Here is a 23,119-nt window from a genome sequence, read left to right as displayed (position 1 = left end):
CAACCGCAATTCTTAAGCTGCTTTAGCCGGCTGCCTCAATGTCTAATTACCAAGTGCGCTTTGCTGCCAGCTGCTGCTGCTGCTGCTGCTGCTGGTGGCTGCTTCATAATTACCAACAAATGAATGTTATAACCATAAAAATTAACTTGACGCCGCTTAAGTTATGCTTCAGTAAAATACCTTTTTTTGGACTTGGCCACAAAGAACAATGAGAACAGCAGCAGCAAGAAATGAACATCAAAAAAACACAAAAACAAAAGAACTTCTTAATCATTGCTCGCTTTTGGCTTCGGCTTTGGCTCTTGCTTTGTCTCTTTGCCAGTTGCTCTTCGCGTCTAATTATTTACACGCTCCGCGCATGCATATCGCTTACCATTATTATAGCCAGAGTCATAGTCAGAACTATAGCGCTTTATATATATGTATATAGCCGTGGCCCAAAGTGCCCAGAACGCCCCTCGAGACGGGGCTGAAGGGAAACCGAGAAGTGTTTAAAATCTTGTACAGTTTAGCAGATTCAAACGCTTCGGTGAGCTTCAATTCGAGTCGTCAAGCGGGTGCTTGGCAGAGTGAGCCGGGCGTGTTACCTGGCTGCAGCTTGCATTACATAATTTCGTTTACCGTTGTGTGGCCGTTTGATTAATTTGCAACAACAGCTTTGAATGTTGTCTCTGTTGAATGCGCAGCCAGCTGAAAATTTATGCAAGTTCGTTGCCTAAGTCTTTTGTCTGCCTAACTGTTCTAAATGCAATTGCGCAAATATCCCGCTAATTTTTCGTATGCTATATTGGCAGCTGCAGTGTACAGTGGTGCAGATAAGCGTAGAAAAAATCAAGCTTAAAAATAATTCAGTTTAAATTTGCATGACTTTACGGTGGGCTGAAGCAGTACAACTATGATTTGAAGATAATCTAAAAAGTGAGAGCAAGCAATGATATATATAAATAATAAAGAACTCACTTGTGATATTCAATTAGTTTTTGCAGGCTTTCATACCACTGTGCACAGCCAAAACCCATTGCCTGAGAACTTTTTTACTAGCTTTTAGCTATCATAAAGCAATAAGGAAATGCAGCGTCAAAGTTCTAGTTACCAATTACTGAAGCAGTCGGATCATATGCGACTCGTAAACATGCGCGCTATTACATGCTTCAGATGGCCAACAAAATGCTGTTATTTATATTCTAATTAGGAGAACATCTCGAAATATCCATCAAAAGTCACGCCACTTACAAATAGGCGGACTACTTTTCTCACTCTCGGCTTGTTAGCAGCTCACGTAAACGCTGATTAGGCAATTTTCACATGGACAAAACTCCAAGAGCCTCAGCAATCTCTTTCTACACATAAACATAAATATAATCGTGGCAGCGTTGTTTTTGTAGGCGTTTCAGCTATGTCCCGCTGGGGAAAACTGAAAACCGGCAATGTCATGTTGGCAGCGTTTGTAAATGCTACCAAAAAAAAAACTATCAGCAGGCGATGTGACGATGATGATGCCTTTATAAGCAAGTGTAGATGTTTCTAACTATGCCGCATACGCGGCCAATTTCCATTGCCAAAAACAACAACATCAAGAGAAACGTTATCTATTCCTTGCTTTTGTTTTGTAGCATCCTTTGAGCCGACAACTGGTCGAACTGTTCAACTGAAAATCTCTCTGCGTGTGTGTGTTTGTTACTTCAAAGGAATTTCCATAACCGCTAGCATTCCATGTGTGTTGTTGCTGTTATGTTGCGCCTAATGGCCAAAGACAACACAAACAACAACAACAAGAACAAAGGAAACACGTACATATTTCTATCTTTCTCTCGTTTCTCTTCTCTTTCAATGCCTTTTGCTTTCTGCGGCTGTACGTAACGAAATTGAGTTCAAACAATAATGAAAAATAAAAGGCGGCAGGAAAAACACACATGAAAAAAACAACACAAACAACAACAAACGCAGAAAGCACAACAAGACGAACAGGTTTTCAGGGCAGCTCAAAGATGCGTGCGTGGAAAACTGTGGAAAATGCAAACCCAGAGACAGAGAGAGAGAGAGACGCAGCAGAAATTGTGCTCCACTGTGAGCAGCCGCAGCTGGCCAACAATCGGACGTGCATTGGCCGCGCTTGACCCTCAGCCAGACCAATTGACACAATTTAACTGCAAAAAAAGTAACAAAAAAACAACGCCAGATTAATTTCTAAAATTTGTTTTTCAAATTTAGAGTCGATTAAATAATATAAGAAGTATATATAAAAATCTCTTTAATTGAATTAAATTGTAGGCTCTATTATTAATATTTTAGGAAATGGCTGATCGGACTGAGAAGACTCTTGCACATGTATCTCTATATACACTGGGTTATCAATGTCTCTCTGAGCACATTTTAAACGTCAGCTTAGCTTAAATCAATCGCACTTAAATCATGCATAACTGAAATTTCTCCGAGAAGCATTGATACATCTGTAATTAGCTGCCCCATAATCCAATTAGTAGACTTGAAATGTGCCAAACGGATATCAAATCAGATCTCACAGCTAATGGCATCAAAATCAAATTGCCAAACTAGAAAATTTGTTAAGTCTACAGAGTATCTCAGCGAAAATAGCACAATTACAACAAACATAGCTTCTCAATTAAGAAACTTACAGGGTATCTCTTAGCCGATGGCATAGTTTCAGGTAGTTGGCAATTATCTCATTGCCGCTGCATTCCACACACGCATGCGTCGCAGTGTATTAGGCTGCTTAGCATGTTAGACGGCGACTGCAACTGCGAGTGCGAATACGGATATGAGTGTGAGTGTGAGTGCGAGTGCAAGTTTGAGTACTCGCTGCTATGTAGGTTGGTGTGGCAAGCAACGGTACTGCAACGGCAACCAACTGACGGCGGCTTTCGGCTGAGTCCCAGGCAATTTGCAAAGCTGCCAAGTGGGGGACTACGGCGGGAACAGAGCCAGGGGCACAGGCTCATCACTTGGCCATCTAATGTCTAACTGCATTTAGCTGTCAAGTTAACTTGTTTACGCTGCATGCATTTGGCAGTCGCCGTCGCTGCTGCAGTCGCATCTGCTGCGCTGTGCTGCGTTGGCGTCAACTACCGTAGCCAATGTTGCTTTTTGGGTCAGCACGCGTCGCACATTGGCGCTTATATAATTGCAACAAAAGCAAAAACAAACATAAATCACATGACGTGCGTATGTGCCTTGGACTGGCCAATTATGCAAGCCCGGCGCGTAAATATTAACCCTACAAATAGAGAAAAGCGGCAAACAGCGTCGCCAAAGTCAAAAAACTGCAACAAACGTTTCTTTTATGTGTTTTTTGGCTTTCCTTAACTTTTTTTTTTGATTTTGCTGAAGCGAAGCATAAATAAACAACCGACATTAACATTTACGATGTCTACGTGGTCCAGCGACGCGCAACGTGACTTTCAACTCAAATATATATATATATGCAGCATAAATTAAATTAAGCGACTGCACCGAAATTACAAGCCAAGTAATCTAAAAGATATATCAAAGATCTCCCCCGCCCCACTAGCTACGAAACGTGAGCGGGCACTTGCAATGAGCTCAGCGAACTTTTATCATGTCTTACTTATATAGAACTAATATTAAGACTTAGAAAATAAAAGATAAATATATATATAGAAAGATCTATATTTATAACAAATATATTGAAATTGGGTAAGACTTTTGAATTATTATATGTTGTTATATTCAACAAGCATAAGACTTCTGATTCATAATCCAATGATAAAACTTATTTGAACAGCTCTATATATATCATATATATATATCATATCATATCGCTAATCAAAGTTCTTATTGTTAGCCTCAACTCTCTCCAAGCTGTGTATGATATTGTGTCTAAAGGTTTCTTCAGCACTCAATTGCCAACTTTGGCCCACTTTATTTGTACGTTAACTGTGCTATACAGATTAAGGTCAAAATCATATGCATATAAAATTAATGTCTCAAAAGCTATAAAACAATTTGTATGCCAGTACGAAAGATTAATGCAAAAAGATTGCAAAAAATTTGGTTTATCTTGATTGTTCTGATTGGGCTGAATGTGATTTGAATACAACAAACTAGTCTCGCACTGCAAAATCCATTTATTAATTTACTTTCGATTCATGATCAAATGACGTTCGACAAACTCGTTTGCTTTAAGTTCACAAGTGAACTGAGTGTGTTTATTGTACAAGTCGATCTTCTTTAGAGGCAATATCTTGAAAACATTCGATTTCGTGTTGCTGTTCCAATTTATAGACCATAATTAATTTATTTTCAATATCAACTCAATTTATCAGTTGACTTGACAAATACAATAAAAAAATACAAATTATCCAGCGACAAATGCGACTGCCTCTAACTGCACACTCTCTCGAGCAGGTCTCGCTCTCTCTCCCTCTCCACCGCTTTAGGTGTATTGCTCTCTGGCAGTAGCACAGTTTAGTGAGCAACTGTTATACACGCGAACAGAAACTGATTTTCAAATGCCCAGAGACATTTCAACGAAACTAGTTTTCCTTTTGTGTGTTTGCCCATTAGAGACGTCTGCGGGGGGCGAAGGCCGACAAATGCCGTCAGCTGTTTGGCTATAGACTTGGCTCAAACGCTTCGCTGCAGCTCGCTCGCTCAGTTAGTCTTAGCCGGCACGTCGCGTCGTGTGCACCTCGTCAAAAGTTTTCTGTGAAACGGTTGGTTTTTCCCACTCGCGAGATCCCCTGCCCCTCCCAGCGTCGACTGCCCTCCTATCTAGAAATACACATTTGCACAGCTGTTCAGTTTCTTGGATGTTTGTTGTTTGTGTGGTGTTATGTTGGTTTTTATAGTGTTCGTATGCAAAATTCATCAAAATTAGCAACAATTTCTATTGCTATTTGTTTAATTTGTTGACGCCATGCAATTTGCTATAGAAAAGATAAAAACCCGACAAAAACGATCAGCGCTTACGTAACGCATAGCTAAACTATTTGCTGTTTGCTGTTGTTATGCGAATTTTATATTTTTGCAAATTTCAGTTTGCGAATTTTCGCAAATGAGTGCGTCGATTTTCTAGCAATTTCATTTGCTATTTGGGGCAGAGCATTTATATCTATATTTTTTTCTGGCGATAAATAAATTGCAAATTGCCGGCGACATCAGCCACGTTTGAGTTGCTTTCCAGAGCAGCAGGTGCAAAGTGCATATAAAAGACTTAAGCAACAAACTTTCCTTTCCCCTCCTGCATGCTACAAAAGGCGTTCAACGTTTTGCCATAGTGTAATGCTAATAAAGCAATAAAAAAAAATCGTAAATAATCATAAAAAATAAAACAACAAACTTACATCATAAGTAGCTCGCAAGTTGCTGGCACACTTTTCGCAGCTGCAACAACAACAACAACAGCAACGAAGTTGAAGTAAAAAAAGCGCACAGTCGCTGCATTTAATTAATCAAAAAGAGCTTTTGCTTTTATGAATGAGCCAAGTGAATCAGTGAATATATGACTGAGTGAATGAGTGAGTGACTTATTGTGTAGCCCTGCCCTTGCATCAACTTTTGTCATCCTGCCTCAATGGCTTCTGCTGCTGCCGCTGCTGCTGCTTCACTTGCTATACAACATAAATTATGAGCGGCTGAAGGCGGCTCGCTCCTCCAGCTACGGCGCTGTATTCATAGTATATAAAAATATGACTTATTAATAAAAACAGACAACAGCAGCAACTTAGGGCCCGAACAGCAGCAACAACAACAACAACTTAATAAAGCCAACAAGCTGTTGGCGCCAGCGGCTGGCATCAGCTCTTGTAGAGAATCGAGACTAGAGCAAGTTCGTAGATCGGAGGCGCTGCCGCGTCGTAAATGTTGATGTATTGTTGATTTTTCATTAAATGTGTTAAATATGCCAAGTGTAGGACGACGCGTGTGGGTTTTTCTGAACTGAAGCCCTGCACTTGTTGTCAAATGATTTACACAAGTTGCTGCTACTGCCTTGCTCTTTAGCTATTTTTATGCAACTGTGACTTTCTTAGAGTTAATAAGTGTAGACAACAACTTCTGGTCAGTTTTCTTAACCATTTTAAGTATTTTATTCTCTAATTACATATACATATATATATATATGTTACTCGATGTTACTCGCGCAACCCTCGCTTAGCTGACTGCAGTTTTAATTATATTTATGAATCCATACACTTACCTCACAAGTACTTTGTATGTGGCACACGTTTTGCGCTTATGTTTTTTCATACTTCATTTGCAGCATGCAATAATTACGGGGCGTACAAATTAATGTGCGGACAAGAAGCTCCAAAAAAGCAATAAAGAAGGAAGGAATAAGTAAAAATAAAGTTACCGTAAGATAGCCCTGCAGGACTCTTAGTAACCCTTTTGGTTTTGGGTGTATGCGGAAATTGCCAAAACCTTTTGGTAGGAGTTGCATTGAATAAATTAGCATCAAATAGTTGATCAAGTATTACTGGAGCCAAGCCTTTGGTAACTTTTTTGACTGCCGTTGAATGGTCCAAATAGTTGGCCACCCACGCCCAAGGTCATGAAAAGCTGCATAAACAAGTTTGTTGCACAAGTCATTCGTTTTTTCCGCTTGTCCAAGAGTTAAAGAGCAAAGTTTAAGGCGTTTGATTTACTTAGCAACCGAGCAAATGGAATGAGTCAAAACTCACGCGTTTTAAGGTTGTTACGCCCATAATATGCCCACTCGCAGCGCTCGATGTCGTTCAGCGAAAGTTCAGCAAAAGCTTGAGAAACTTCATGAAACATATGTGTAAATAAAATTTTTGAAACGCCCACAAATGCTATCGATTTCTGTGTGAGCGTGTGTGTGTGTGAGCGTGGGTGTTGTGGGCGTGACACCAAAACAGTTAAATGTGGAAATACAAGAAATTCAAGTGAATATCAAGCGCAAAAATTACGTCAATCAAAAAGTCGAAGCAACGGGCTGCCAGCACCCAGCAGCCAGCAAATATCAAAGCTAAAGCTAAGAAAAATATTTTCTGCAAAGGCGTCCATACAGCAAAAGCTAAAAGAAAAAATATCTATGTGTGTATATATTGCCAGGTTTTTTCTCTGCTGAGCGGTCCAAGCCAAAAATGGACCATGCAGAGCCTCAGCAGCAGCAGCAGCGACGCAGCAGCGCAGCGTGTGGGCAGCAAAGTTGCCTAACAACCAACAACTAACAACACGAACAACACCAACACCGGCACCAACACGAACGCAAACACGAACGAGAAGACTAGTCTCAAGTCTCCACTGGTCGTCAAAGACGACTTCGTCAACGCTTCGGGATCGAGCTCCAGCACTCGCAGCCTCAGCAGCTTCAGCTCGAACCAAAGGCGAATTCGAATTGTGTTTCAGTTCGTTTTTAGCGCGCGTGCGGTGCGGTTCTCTCTCTCTCACATTCATTCACTATAGTAGCTCTCAACTTTTCGATCAAAGTGCTGAACAGCTGAACAGTGTGCGGATCTGTGAGGTCTGCTGTTAGCCATTCAACAGCATCCATAGCCAAAGCAAAAATTGATTTGTTTTCTTAAAATCTGCACCGTTTAATTACAGTGAAAGTTTTCGTGAAGCGTGCGCAATAAAATAAAAAATAAATTTTTTAAATTTTACCTGTGAAAATTGAAAGAAAAACCAACCCCATTCGCAACGCGAACCGTGCAAATCATCGGCATCAGCCAAGTGTTAAAAGAAAAGCGATAATATTTCTTAAATATAACAACAACCAAAATTCCAAAAGTCTGTGTACAGCTCAGTGTGTGTGTGTGCCTATACAGTGCCTGAGTGTGCATCTCTCTCTGTGTGTGTGTGAGAGTGTTTGTGTGTATTTAAGCGCTTTTGGCGGCTGTGCCGCAGCCAAAACCAAAGTCTTGAAACAAATTGTTGCTGGCGTTGTTTTTCGTTGGCAGCTGTTGGCAGTATGAACTGATTTTGACCGAAATTTGATGAAGAAAATGGTGAGCAAATGTTTTTTACTCTGTTCATGATGTAAAATTTAAGTGAAACTAAGAAAATTCTATTTTAAGATTATTTTAAGGTAAATTTAAAGAATTTAAAAAAAAAAGTGAAGAAAATCTTTAAAAATAAAGTACTTAGAGAAGAAAATATTAAAACAAAAAATATAGTTATATGCGTAAAAATTTAAAGTTTGATTCAGTTCTTTCTTTAGTAGAATTTCAAAAAAGGTTGTAAATTGCTATTTGGAACAAATTTCATAAAGTATATCATTTTAATAATATTAAATAAACCTATGTTCTGTAAATAAAATGGATAAAATTATATAGCATTAAGAAACTTCAACTTAAATATTTAAAGTTCTTAAATAAATATATTTAAATTATTCGTGAAAGCCCAAAAGCTTAGAAATTGCAGTACAAATTTTAGCTCAAAAACTTGATAAGAAATCCATTACAAATATTTGTTGTCAGGCGCTTAGATCCGCAACCAAGCCCGAAGCAAGTAAACATTTCACTTTCGTTTGTGCAAATCTCTTGCTCTCCCTTGGTCAATTGTTATTTTGGGGACGCGGTTGAAGATGAGGATGGAGATAAGTGTATAGTTGCGTTGTCACTAATGTTGTTTGTTTTCTCTGCAGCGCAAATAGGGGAAAATATGACAAATAATTATTCGAAATACTCGCTTGACACACTTAGCAAGCTGTCAAACTAAAGAAATTCAAAATATTTGCCCAGCAAATGACGAAAGAGACGAACACCAATAATAAGTTTTACAAGTGACCAAAAATAGAGTTTCGAGCTAAGGTCGGAGCACCAAATTTTGTGAGTGGTGCGGCTTTGTTTAATGGATTTGAGGATTGCTGCTCTACGAGTTGCTGATTGAAAGCTCGAGTGTTGTGGCTTAGAGACGCACATTGGCGAAATTTGTTTTTTTTTTTTGGTACCCACGACTTTGGCAAACTTTATTGATGAAATTGTGAGCTTATCTCTGCCTTTGTTTTCTACTTATTTTTTGCTTGACTTTTTTCGGTCAAATGCAAAAAAATACTGCCACTGCTTGTTATGGGCTGCAACTTGAGCTCATTTGTCAGTCGGCGCCAGCTTGGACTTGCTGCTAGTCATTTGTAAAATTCATTGTTTAGCAATCTTCACAGAGTCGTGTGTTGTGATTTTTTTCTCTCTTTTATTTTTCACAAGTTCGTGGCTCATCTGTTTGCCATAGCGGGCAGATTCATCCAGCCAACTGACTGACAAACTAACTGACTCGCTTTGGTTGCTTTGTTTTGTTTTCTTCAGCTGTTTAAATTGTTGCGTTGTTATGGCCGTAGCGAAGGTGCAAAACTTTCACTTTATGTATTATTGTTTTGCGTGCGAGCTGTGGCTGAAGGCAGCCTCGGAACTCAAAAAGAAATTACAATATTAATGACCATAAATTATGAGCCTGACTCAGTTGCCCCCTTCCCATGCTGCGTGGGTCGAAATTGCAGCTATTAAAAGAGCACAAAAAGTCAGAAAGCTTTGCATGCAATTCTACGCCAATACAAGAAACTCGTACACAAACTGCACAACAATGTAAGGTACATAATAACGAAAAACTTAAGCAACAAACTCAAGTCGTAAAATAACTTAATAAAATCATTTTAGTGCGGTGCGCTCATCAGAAAACTAAAAACTTAAAATTTCATAACTTCAATTATGACTTCAAGCTTAACCACTTTTTTTTATCTGAATTGATTATATTTCAGAGAGTTACGGCACAGCTTAACCAATCGATAAGCTGAGAAAAATTTTAAGTTTTAGTTATACACATATATTTTTTAACCAATTCTCTGCACTGCAAAAGAATTAGAACTTCTCCAACATATTAAATTGTAATAGTTACCCTACAATTTGCAGCTACGACTGCTTAGTAGCTATATAAAATAACTTTAAGTATGTACATGTTATGTCTATATTTTAAATGTCATCTGATACAAAAGACTTAAGTGACAAACTTGAATCATTTGTATGTCCCAAAAAAGACAGCCTCTATAATGGCTGCAGTCATTTCCACGAAATTGAATCTGTAAAATTCTATATAGAGCGCCCAGAAAGACATTCAACTTAGTAACAAAACTTGCTGGTCTAAGCTAAAAAGTAGATTTAGCTAAAAAACTAATTGCTTCATGCACCAACTTTGGCCACATCAACTTATATTGTGCACCCCACACAGTCTGTTGAACCTAAGTGGCTGCGACTCAAGGCTATTCCCACCAGCAGCGCAAAAAATCGCACAATGCCGCCGCAGCAGCCGCAAATTCTAATAAATTTTGCAGAAAAACGAAATCAATTTTTTCTTTGCACGGTCTTCTTTGTACGGCAAGAATTCTCATAAATTGTGTACGACCAAAAAAGTCAAAGTGTGTGCGCCCACCACAACCAGATCAGCGTGCGTCAGTTCAATATTGGACGCAGACGCTGTTGCCATAGTTTCATCTAACAAAAGCAGCAGCATCAATCGCATCATCATTAGTCAGAGTCGGAGTCAGAGTCAGAGTCAGCGTCAAAGTCAGCCAAGGCTGATGTCGGCATTTACGAGTAGCTTGGCTAAATTGGTATGTGGTGGGCGTTGTGCTGATTGGCAAAGATTTTGTTGCGTGGGCTGTTGCCATATGACACAATCGTTCAGAGCTGATGCCACTTCACTTGTATGTTCGTTTTTTCGTGGCTGACTTGCACTTGTTATGCGTTTTCGATTTCTGGACAAGAGGACAGGTAGGCAGTCAACCTACTTTCACCAGAACTTGGTTTCGTTTTCAATGCCTTATACGAGTGGAAGTCCCAAAAATTTTTGGCCTTTCAGCAAGCTGTCAGCCACTGCAAACCGCAGACTAAACCAGAAAGTAAGAAAAAACTGAAATAAACGAGCATCGGCAAATCTGCAAAAAAAAGAAGAAATATGCGCCGAAAAGAGCAACAAAAGCGAAAGTAAAACAGCGACCAGGTTTTTTTCCTGGTCTTATTTTTGTATTTTTTTGTAGGGCTGCCGACTCGAAATGATGTCATGACTAAAAAGGAATTGCCAAAAATTAAGTTTTTTTGTCTGTGTGGCCCGTAGTCTGCAGGCCCCGAAAATTATTGTAGCAATGAAAGGGTACAGAACGGACTAAGGGACGGACACGGCTACGTTTTATGCAAAATCATGCAAACTGAATCTGAGACTGAACTGTGAAACAAATGCAAAAGTAACCAGACGACTTTGGCCCAGCCCAGTTCCAGTTACAGTTTCAGACCTGTACAAACGCCAACGTCAGACTCCGTTTTTTTTGTTATTTTCATGAGCTTATGGCAGTGTCAGACCCTGAGCCGAAACGACGCCTGCATATAACTAGCCGTAATGCCGTTTATTTATTTCAGTTTTAAAAAATCAACAAGCCTTTAAATTTATGACTCATATTAGTTGCCACAAGCAGCAGCAGCGGCAGCAGCAGCAACTGTCTAAAAGAAAAAACCAACACGGAACCTTTTAGATTACAATTTGCAACAATTTTAGCTGCAACTGCAGCAAAGCCCCAAAAAACCGAAAAACCCGTTTAGACAGTTAAGATTGGCGCCCAATTAACGACGTCATTTAACTTTCAAATGCAATAAAAACCGAAAAAAGAAAAACCCCTGCTGCAATTGCTACTTGTCTCTTGTAAGTTGTGTGTCGTGTGCACGGTAGCTGTGGCAAGTTCGTTGCCTAAGTCTTTTGTTAGCGCCTGTCTAAAGCAATCGGGCCGACTAATAACTTCATTTAAATTAATCTAGTTAATCGCCTCGATGCGTACGTCAGCAATTTAAAATTCAATTACAACTGCCGCTGCGTTTGAAGTGCCCACCACATAAGCAATTTGCATGTGGCCCCCATGTGTGTATGCTATGGCTGCCACATCCTGTCGCCAGCTGACCGTCATATCCTGTGAGCTGGCCGTAAATTGCAAAAACCGCACATGTTAATCAACTGGCATAGAGGCTGGAGCAAACCGCAATTATTAAATTACATTTACCTGCCTATGCAGTCGGCCTAATCGAATTGCCTCATCTGGAGGCTGAGGGTCGCCTCCTAGCCACTGGCTAGCAACACTCACTGATACCAGCCAACACCAGCAGCAGCAGTAGCACCAGTAAATGACGCTTCTCGCTAATTAAGCCAGTTGGACTTTAATAGGGGTTGACAGGCGTTTGCGGTAGTTTGTAATACATGTGTAGGAATAATATTTATATACATATATATTATAATTAATAGCTCGACGCTCGAAAGACAAAAGAACTTCGCCTAGGTGCTAAATGTTTCCCGTTTAAGTGAGAAGCTGTGACGAGCTGGCAGCTGAACTGCTACTTCAGTCCAAGTAATTTGTTTGTTTTGACAGAGATTAATTTTTATATGATATCTATATTTGTGGAATCGTTGACTCTCTGACATCAGCCTTTAAAATTGGATCATATCTTGACTTATAACAAATTATAGTTATTACGTTCATTGTTATTCACAGAATTTAATCATGAACTATGTATAGAATTTTATGTATTACAGTTAGAGTTCATTATTTCAAGCAACTCAATTTTTAATTATTAATAGAATAATCTCTGATTGAATACTTATTCAGTTGAGCTTACAATTGTTGAATTATGTCTTAGCTCCGGCTTCACGTACGCACAAAAATGTCATGACTCAACATTGCGAAGGTCAACAACTGTTACACTCGAAACATTGGCGACAATTTGTGCGCCTTAAAGACACACACATACATACTCGCATACACACAGATACTGAGAGCGTACCACACAATGTTTGGCCTTAGGCTGTGCGTAGGTTTTACGGCTCAGTTGGCTTGATTAACGCCAATTGGCTTATTACCAATAAGCCGAGCGAAGAGAGAAGAAAAACCCGATTTGCATATGAATCAAAGCGCGATTCTAACAAGCGAACAACAAACAACATACATTATATACCAAACACATTTGCAGAGGCGTAACCGAGGGGCGTGGGCTGCTGAGCAGCCTTCAATATCGACACTCAGCCACACTTAGTGAACGACCCACACACAAAAGAAAGACAAAGAGAGAAAGAGACAGAGGGAGCGAAAAACTACTTTGTAATTAAAAGCTGTTACACGCAAATGTAGAGTTGATTGATTTTGAAAGCTAATTGAAGAGGCTTTGAGCAAAGCCCCAAAGTAGCCACAGAAAGGGACGAGTCACTTCCTTAACCACACACGCACACACAAGAGTCGTCAAGAACGCGCCTCAAGTGTGTGAAAACAATGAGCCATGGGATTTCATTTGATTGATGCCTATGGCCACTATGCGGTTCATCAACTAGCTGTTCTAAGACTTAATGTGGTCTTACGCAGTTTACCATTATTCTTGCAATACCCTGTACCCCAAATAGCTCATATCGAGAATATTGCTCTCAAGATGACTAGATATATATATTTTAAAGTACTTGTTGCCTTTCCTTAATAATATAGGGTATCTGTAAGTTAAATACCTGTATTTATTTTATGTCTACTCGTTTTTTTTTTCTATATTAAAGTTAGAAAAACGCAAAAGTGAAACGTCGTGCAGACAAGTTCGTTGCCTGAGTCTTTCGTTTCGGGGAAGGTGGTCAGCCTAGCTGGCTAATTGGTGAGCAAAAGAGCGAACAAGACCAATAATGTACCGCCAGACAACAAATAACAACATGTAATGAACGCAGCTTACAGTTCACTGCAGTTCGGTTTTAGTTTTTTTGCTCAACTCAATGAAAAGTAAATTGGCCTGGCCGCCTGCTTTGTACATGGACATGGACATGCACAACATTCGAGGAGGTCCACAGCGCAAAAAAATAAATAAATATATATATAAATATATATATATATATATATATATATATATTTGTATATACGTATATGCATTTATATGTGTATGTTTGTAGTTTTTTACGGCGAATAAATTGTTGGCATCTTGCAAGGCAGGGCACATGAAATTTATGCCATTTTAAAGCGAGAAATGAAACACGCCCAAGTGCATTACAATAAATTATATAGAAATATGAGTGGCGACCTCTCTCAATTCCCGATGTCCTATTTCTTTCTCGCTCTCTTTTGGGTTTTCCTGTCCTGCTGCTCTTATGATATCTCAAGTGCTCCATTATAAAGCAATTAATGCCGGCGACTCGCTCCACTTTGCTTATTTTAATAATTCATAAAAATAAGCGCATAATTAGGATGCCTGGGTGGGCCTACGGCATGACTCGAATAGCTCCTTTGGGCTGTGCTCATTAAAAATGGCAATCGCTAAAAATAGCTAGAAACAAACATTTGTGCTGTCCCGAGCTGGAGTCGCCACATATTTTCATATTAATTATCCTGGCTAGCCACTTGTACAGCTGTCGAACCTTATGCTCAACCGCTGTCCACTGCTGTCCCGGCCGCCGTCTATTCTCAAGGGACAAAGATGCAAAGTGCTGGTCGGGCAGATGCCGATATGGCGACAGTAGCCGAACCGGGCCAATTCGCTGTTGGCCGTGCGCAGATTTTGCCGATTGCCTACCATTGACTTTTAGCGATAATTAACACCTCGCGACGAGCCCTAAGCCAAATTGAAAGCCAACTAGGGACAGCCGCTGCTGCTCTGCTGCGCGCGACAAAAAAATAAGCATAAGTAAAGAACTTGTCGAGTTTTTTAATGGTCGATTTTACATTTATTTTATTGCTAGAGCAAACTGGAACTTTACTTATTGATTTGCATTTTTACAAGCGACTCCTTGTTCCTTGTTCCCTGTCCACTATTTGCTATTTTTGTATATTTAAATTTGCAGCTTGTCCACTTTTTTTTTGCTTTTTCTTCCAGTTAGCAGCAATTTTCAAGGTCTTTTGCTATGACAACTTTAAAATTCACTTAAATCGAAAATATGGAGTGTTGTGTAAAGGAGTTGCTAGCTAAGCGTCAACTGATCTCAGGCTTCTGTACAATTTTGTTTTTGTATTACTGTATATAATATTAAATTTAAGCAGAAGATTTGTTATTAGACTGGTTTAGAAAATGTTGTTAAATAGCAAAAAACTTGAATATCTAAAGGTTGACATCAGCTCAAGCAATAATGAGTCAGCTTTCAATTTCAGCTCGTAAGCCCGGATTTCCGCAAATATCTATCCCGTGCAGTATTGGCTTTTAAAATTATTCAAATTAAATTAATATAAGAATCCAGTTTATTGAGATGAACATCTGAGCCAAATTTCTAAGCTAAAAGATAGCTTCGAGCTGTCTTTTAAATTATTCGCTTAATTAGCTTGGCTTAAGGTTAAGCCGTAAGTAAATTTATTTAAATACTCCAAATAATAATTATTATATATTGTTTGGTAAACTTTTTACATTTTCTTAAACAATTTTCTTATCAAATTTAACTTTAACTTCAACTGCTTTTGTGGCACATTTTCATATTTATTTTTTTCATTTGTATAAAACGATTCAAGTAGGAAGCATGATTTTCTTGCATGTCTTCAAGTTTGTTGGCCATGCTGGTCACATACTTAGCCACATGCGCTTTAGCCTGCCACTGTGCAACGAGACAACTGATTCATGTCTCTGGCCCTTGGCCAAGAGCAGTCAAATCGTATTGCGTTCGATTCAATCAACGCATAAAACTCACACACAGAGATACACAGCAATCGCCCACGCGGTCAGAGACTCTGGCGAAGGGCAGGCGAAAGACAGACACAAAGGTGATTGGGCATGGAATTGGGAATTGAAAATGGTCAAACGGCAGCATTGGACAGCACTTTTCATAACATGGCCGTAAAGACGAAGGCAACTTGGCAGGCGGATCAAAAAATTATGCAGAGCACATACCACGCATACAAACGCACAGTTGCCAACACTATTATACAATAGGCAAGCAAACAACAACAACGACAACAGCGGCAATTGCATAAAACTCTTTTTACAATGCGTCGTCGTCAACGACAGCGCTTTCAGTTGTGGCATAAGCCCAAAAGAGCTGAAGAGAGGATCGCAATGGCGACGCCGGGTCCGGGCACGTACGCACAGCCAACAGGCAACTAATGCACAAGTATATATAAGCTGGTAGTGTTGTTGTTGTTGTTGTTGTTGTTGTTGTTATTTATTATATTGAAGTATATGGCAAGGCGCGTTATGTTTTTGCTCAGCTGCCCCCGCCTTAGTCGCGCGCATTTGCAATTTACAGCACAAATAAACTTATCCAAAGAACTGGCAGCACTAACAAGAAGAAGATGACAACAACAACAACAGCAGCAGCAACAATGGTTTACTTCCGCCGGATAAATACGTAAAAATCATACAAATTAGAATTGTAAGCAGGCAACAATTAATTCGACGCTTCACTGTGTGTATGAGTGTGCGTGTGTGTGTGCGTATGTGTGTAACTGTCTCTTGTCTTGCCGCTTATTTAAATAAGTTTCCGCTAGCTGGGATTGATTCAGGCGCTGCTTAGTCATCCTTAACTGTACAGTTAAGCACAGGCGACACTTGCAATTGTCTCTTCCGCGCGCAGAAAACGAAAGACTTAGGCAACGAACTTATGCAGCTACCTTTCTATTGGCCTCCCATGCCATTTACGGCGCAGTCGGCTGCAGTCAAGACGTTGTGTCCATATGTGGCAGTCTGGCATGCCGCCAACAGCAATCACTGGCAGTTGCCAGAGCAGTTCACCTCGCCAAGCGTAGGCGAAAATTGGAAAGTCCAAAAGGCGCCAACGGGTCGATTGACTGCACTTAATGACTAGGAGGGGCAAAGTTCAGAGACACGCACACATCAATGTGCTAGTGGTTGGGCTGCTGCAGACAATTTACGACTGATTGGATATTTACGAGGCTCAGCTTAGACACATTCTGTCATAAATTAAGGCTCAGACTTATCTTCAATATGCATAAATAAATATTGACATTTATGTTTAACACTGCTGAGCTTCGTTTTTAAGCAAAAATACCATAAAAAAATACTAATTAACACCTTTACCATTAAGAGGTGGCCGCCAGAGTTGCCAGCTAATTTCTGGGTTAAATATTGAAAGAGAAAAAAAAAACAAAGTCATGCAGTCAGCGCAAGCAATGAAAGCGAAATCTCGTTGCTCCGCAGACTCCCGTTTACCGATGGGCTGATTGCCGACACTCGACTCTCGATTTGCGATTCTTAACTGCCGACTACTGACCATTCCTAAAAACAGAAAAAGAAAACGAAGCGAAACAAAAAAAAACATGCGTCGCTTGCAGTCGACATTCTTTTTAACAAGTTGCCCGTTGACCAAGACCTGAAAAGGGTCTGCTGCGAGTTGGTAACGCAGCGCAGTCAAGTTAAATACGCCCGCCGTGTCCACTTTGGGCCTGGCCCGGACGGAGGCAGCAAGAAAATATCAGAAGATCAAAGGCATTTTAACAGCATGCGCTGAACGTCCCAATGCAAACAATCAACACGACTGGCCACACGGGGCAAAGAGCGGGGCACAGCGAAAGACAGAGAGTAAGCGACAGAGAGAGAGAGAGTGAGAGGGATCACTGCCTGTGGCACCATGGCCAATGTGGCATGGCTTAAGGCCCGAACCTGTGCACTTAGTTGGAGGACACGTACAGGATAAATTAGCAAATATTTGTTTTTCAGTTTTGCTGTAGCTGCTGCTGCTGTTGTTGTTGTTGTTGTTATTACTGCTGTTGCAGTTGTTGTTTTAGCAACGCGTCGCAGATTTTATTTCTTATTTAAGCAAAAATTGCATTTAAATTGTTTTTGTTGCAGTCGGCGTCGCAGACAGCAGCACACAGCAGACATCGTGCAGCTACTTTGTAAAGGTTAAGCACTTAACCTTGACATTTTCGCTGGCCATTGGCCAGTTCTTGCAGCAGCCGAGCCGATCACGCTGCACCCACTTGTTGCAGAGGCACAGACACAATTAATCGCATTTCGCAATGTCTCAATTATGTCAAGCGATTGTCACAATCTTGGCACCCACTTTTAAGCCATCTTAAGTTGTACACAAAAATCCGCACAACGCGCCCGAACAGCTACATAAACAAAACAGTCAACACACCATAAACAAAGCCATGAACTACTCCGCTCGCCTCCCACTTGGCTCTCAGACAATAATATATCAAGACATTGCTACTACAAATAAGATGACTACACGAGCTGCTGCTGCTGCTGCTCCATTGTAATGGAATAAAGAGATTTAGTAGCTTTGCCTAGCCACAGATCGAGGCTTCAGATTCAGCGCCCAGCCCAGCCCAGTTGCCAGCGACTCTTTGTGTGTCCTGCTGCGCCCTTCCACAGTCCTGCCCTGTCCTGTTCTGTTCTGTCCTTCTGTGCGTGCAATGCTCCCGCAACTCAACTGTTTTGCATGCCTAAGCTTTAAGCCTGTGCCGCATATTAATCTTATCAAAAACTTGTCAACAATCCAATACCAACCCATCCAATCGGCTGCTGACAACAAATTCGCATTGTTTCTGCATCTGTAATGTCTTCATTGTATGCATTTAGCTGATGAAGTGTAGCTGCAAAGGGGCAAATTTTGAGGATCTGATAATATAACATGTACTAACAGCCCGTGTAGCATATAAAATATGTTGACAACTTTTAACAGATGTTAAAATGACGGAAGTTGAATCAATTTCAATAAATTTGTATTTCATTTTGAAGATGTTCCATGAAATCGTTGTTAACAGTCATCCGCATTTTACATAAGACTGAGGCAAATACTGAGTAAAGGCATTGTAAGTAATCCTTTATGATACAAAATAATAACGTAGGTAGTATCTATATTTTCTATATATATGTTATCTATATATGAATACAATAAGATTCAAATTTAGCTGAAATATATGTGATGCAATAAGGAGTTCTCGAAATATATGCTAGCTTTTACCAAGAACTACCCATTCCATGGCTATCTATAGCTGTCTAATGACATTGGCATATTCAGGAACTGGTTTATGTTTGTGGCTTCCTTCCATTCGTTTCGTTTGAAATGATTTGTGGCCATCCCGCACACAAATTCTTTGCCCCACTAATGATTTCCTGCTTGAGCACAGGCTCACCTAAAAACCCAAAAAAAGGAGAGGGAGAAGCAAGTCAGAATGATTAATTATGGGCCAATGTAGGGTATTAGATCCTGGCCTGGCGATGTGCCGAGTGAACGGCTAGCCTACAGCCAGTTTGTTGCTTAAGTCTTTCGTTGCGATTCACCAGAATTTTATGTATTTGGGTTAATGTTACACAAAACCCCAGCAAAAATGCTGCTGTTGTTGCTGCTGCGGCTGTTGCTGTTGCTACTGCTGTTACCGTTTGGCATTTGCATTGCTTTAGTTTGATTTTAACACACTAAAATTTCCAAGTATTTATTTAATGTGCACCGCAGCAAACGGCGTCGCTCGACTGCAATTTCCTTCCGTCGAGCATCGAACTGCGCATCTTGATCGGACCAGAGCAGCGAGTTGTGGTGCAGCAAGCGCAATAAAAAAGAAGCATAATACGCTCTATAGAAGCAATGGAGCTTAGTGCGTTCTCAGGCCGGCGGAGCTGCAGCTAAGAAACTGGTATGCTGGCTGCCGCTGGCTATTTCAAAATCTAACTGTTAACTTGAAAAGTTGAACGTACTTGCAGCATGCAACATGCAACGGCGGCTGCACCCACGGCACAACAGCTAACCGCAGAGCGCCGACCAACGAAACGAGTTGAAAGCCGTTTTCCCTGTTAGCCAAGTTAGCCAAGCCGAGCAGCAGCTCTTGAAAGTGGTTTCTTGTCTAACAGCGTTAGTATTGCTTTAAATTGTGCGCCCAAGCAGGGACCAATTGATTGCACTAGCCGAACTCCTACCCGCACCCGTACCCATACCAATGCAGCCATACCGGACTAATGGCTCCGCTCTGAGAGAGTTCTCAGCTAAGTGTCATAGCGGCGGATGCTCACAGCATTTATCATTAATCAAAAACCCAAGCAGATGTCAATATTGCCAATGCGGAAACTGCATTGCGCATAGCGGGTACCGGCCCGCCATCGACACCGGTGTACCGGTGTGCCACTGACGATGCCAATGCCGTCAACAACAACAACAGCAGCAGCAGCAGCAACAGCAAACGGCAACAGTTGCTAGCCAGGTGGCCATTTCCGTTGGCTTTAGCTGGGTTCCTTATTTTGACACTGCCCTCGCAACGGCAATTATTATTGCTGCTGTTGCTGTTGCTGTTGTTGTTGTTGTTGCACTGATTTATGAGTTTTTAATGAGCGGCAACTTTACACGAATTGTTAACAACACTCGACTGTCGACTGCAATGTAATGCCATAAAGTAGCTACTCTTAAGCAGTCACCGGTCAGTGGATGGCTCCTCTTACCCGCCCTCCGACATTTAAGCTGTACGAAATGTCGTCTCTGAGATGAAGATGCGCAAACGATACGCCAATGGGCGTTGGAATGCACATGAGCAATTTTATTTTTCTTACCCTTTTTCTACCCTTTTCAATTTTTTCGGGCATAATAGCTAAGTCACGCAGTCAAAGCGCGGAGTCTCAAAAAGATTTATGAGCTAAAACTTCAAGCTTAGCCTTTGTAGCTTTGTCGAATGTTTTTAGCTGATATTGGATTATCGCTGTGCGATCTGTCTGGAATTTTGCTGTGTTTTTGGTTATCAGCATCAATGAATGATGAGACCGAAAGACCGTTAATAATTTATTGTTAGAATAAAATGTTAATAGAAATTGATCTGATTGAAACTTATGGGCGGAGTTTATGTTATAATTTTTAAAATGAATTTCAAACTTAATAAATTTTAAATAATTATGTATTAAGTAAAAGATGGGATTGGTAAAGGCAAGGAATAGCAAAGTTCTATGATCATTGTCTTACGCTTCTGATATTCTGACATTTGCTTTTGAGCTTAAGCTCATTTTAAGATATATTTCGCTCTCTCTCTGTCTCTATCTCTCTCTCACCCTCTCTCCCTTTCTGTGATACCCCATTTTATCTAAGCTAAGTGCATTTATTATTCGTTGCGCAGTCGCAAAGTTATTCCTGTCTCATACACAATCTCTATCTGTTTCGATGCCACTCCCACTCTCTCACCCTCTCTGTTTTGTTGTCGTTTTATTTGATTGATTATGCATTTTCATATGAACTGGTTGGCAACTTGCCAGTTGCAACTTGTTGCAGTTGCCTATATCAAAAGGCGTGAGGCATGCGGGTACCCGAGCAGACAGTGAGTCGATAATTCCGCTGAAGCAATGAGTTACAGCCCGCAGCCAGTTGAGACAGGCCGGCGGCGCATTGTCAGGCAGGCGCAAACTGCTGTCTGCGGCGCTGTCAGTGACCTTCAGTTGGCGGCAGTCAACCCGCAATTAGACAAACTGCACAAGCAGCGAGCTAAAGGATGGACCACGCAGCTGCCAGGCGCCCGCCACACAAAGATTTATGTGGCGAATGCCACAGATCCTTTGAACCGACAGTTTTGACATTGAAAAACCATAATTAATTGATCAGCCCACCAGCCGGCGGGCGTGGCCGGTGTCTGCTAAGCCTAAGCACATTGATCGTCCGCTAGATTTATGGCAGCAAGCACGAAACTAGGGCGCAACGACTGCAATTTGGAAATCAGTCAAGAAAAACAAATGTTAATAAATAAATGACAAGTCGTGACATGCAAATACGAAATGTTTATCGACAGCAGCGGCAACGGCAACAGCGACTACTGTTAAATGAGTTCAAATAAAAACAATGTAATTCGCGTCAGCATCCGGTTGAGCAATTGAATTTGTATTGGGTGTGTGCACAGTACGTGTCACAGAAGAAAAAAACCTTAGATACACACACACACACACGCATACATAGGCCAACCTAAAGCGGGTAATGCACAAAATGTTTGCCTTCAAAAATTAAACACATTTTTCAAGCAATCAGCATTTATTTTTAATAAAGATGCGATCAGCGCAGCTATGCCTGGGTATGAATATATATATTTATATAATATATATATATATATATATATATATATATATATATATATATGTATATATATATATATATATATATATAGTATATATTGGGGCTCGTTTTTATCTTGTTGTTTTTTTCGGACAAGCAGGCAAAAATGTGTCACTGGCTTCTTTGACTTTGATTTAGTGGCTAGACAGGTTAATACAAGATGAGATCATCGCTGGCGACTCGCGCGATGAGTGAGCGCCAGGGCGCTTCAAAATTTAACTGCCAAAGCGAACGAAACGGTTTCTTGATTTCGTGGCTTTAGCTCATTTGATTGCTAACCTTCGTTCGAAGTGTTGACATTGTACAAATATTTTGATTTGTTGCCTCCAAAAAACTATTCAAAATAAACAATGGAATTGCCGTTAGTTCAATTGCTGTAAATGAATGTTAATTGAAACAAGTTTTGAAAAGAAGCTTCCACACAAACAGGGCATAAGTTGATGCCGTTCTATCTGGCTCGTTGTTAATAAGATTAGACAAGCATTTGGCTGTGAGTATCAGAACTTTTATACGTAAATCAGTTTACATGAAGTCTAGCTAAAAGATAATTAATTCTAATTGTGCAGAACATCTTGAACTAATGCCTGACCTTTGGCTAAATTGGAAAACAAGTTTCACATGGTGATAAAACCGAATAAATATTTATATCCGGCGTAGACTAGACTGGGAGGCACTTAAGGCCTTATCCAATTTAGTTATTTCATGGTAGTTGCAGGGCTTGAGAGTTTATAGCACTTGGCATTGTTAGATCTTCAATCAGGCTTAACGAACAGCAACAACGGCAACAACCACAAGAGCATTCACATTTATCACGCACATTTATCAGCTTGTCAGCCGGAAGGGAGTCGCTAATCCCCAGCTGAGCCAAAGCAAGCCAAACCAAACTCTCAGGCCGCAGCAAGCAACCAAATTACGCTCATTTCGCGGCAACATAAATTTATCAAGCATCACAGAAAAATATATTCGCAACTACATTGTGAGCGCACATAAAATGTAAGTGCGAGAGATCGAGAAACTCTAAAGCGGCACGGCCATGGCTCCTGCTTTAATTAAGTGATCATGAACATGGACAACACACAAAAGCGCCCAAAGGCCACGGCCGCTGCCACTGCCACTGCCACGGCCACGGCATAAACGGCCAAACAAGATTAACCAAAAAGGCGAT

At 40.5% G+C, this 23,119-nt stretch overlaps 1 protein-coding gene across 3 annotated transcripts in view; it reads left to right on the top strand.

Annotated features, from left to right (window-relative positions):
- The first annotated feature begins 4,650 nt into the window (after positions 1-4,650).
- The window catches only part of LOC111601174, a 115,817-nt gene continuing 97,348 nt past the window's right edge, over positions 4,651-23,119 (top strand). For all 3 annotated transcript variants that reach the window (XM_030224439.1, XM_030224438.1, XM_030224436.1), the window contains exons 1-2: positions 4,651-4,694; positions 7,552-7,952. The gene's annotated coding sequence lies outside the window, so the exon portion shown is untranslated. The remainder of the gene's footprint in view (positions 4,695-7,551; positions 7,953-23,119) is intronic.

The sequence above is a fragment of the Drosophila hydei genome, unplaced genomic scaffold (genome assembly GCF_003285905.1).
Source record: "Drosophila hydei strain 15085-1641.00,03,60 unplaced genomic scaffold, DhydRS2 tig00008114-arrow-pilon, whole genome shotgun sequence".
NCBI classification, from domain to species: Eukaryota; Metazoa; Arthropoda; class Insecta; order Diptera; family Drosophilidae; genus Drosophila; species Drosophila hydei.
The sequence above is the reverse complement of the archived record's forward strand: the minus strand, read 5'-3'. Positions and strand labels throughout refer to the sequence as shown.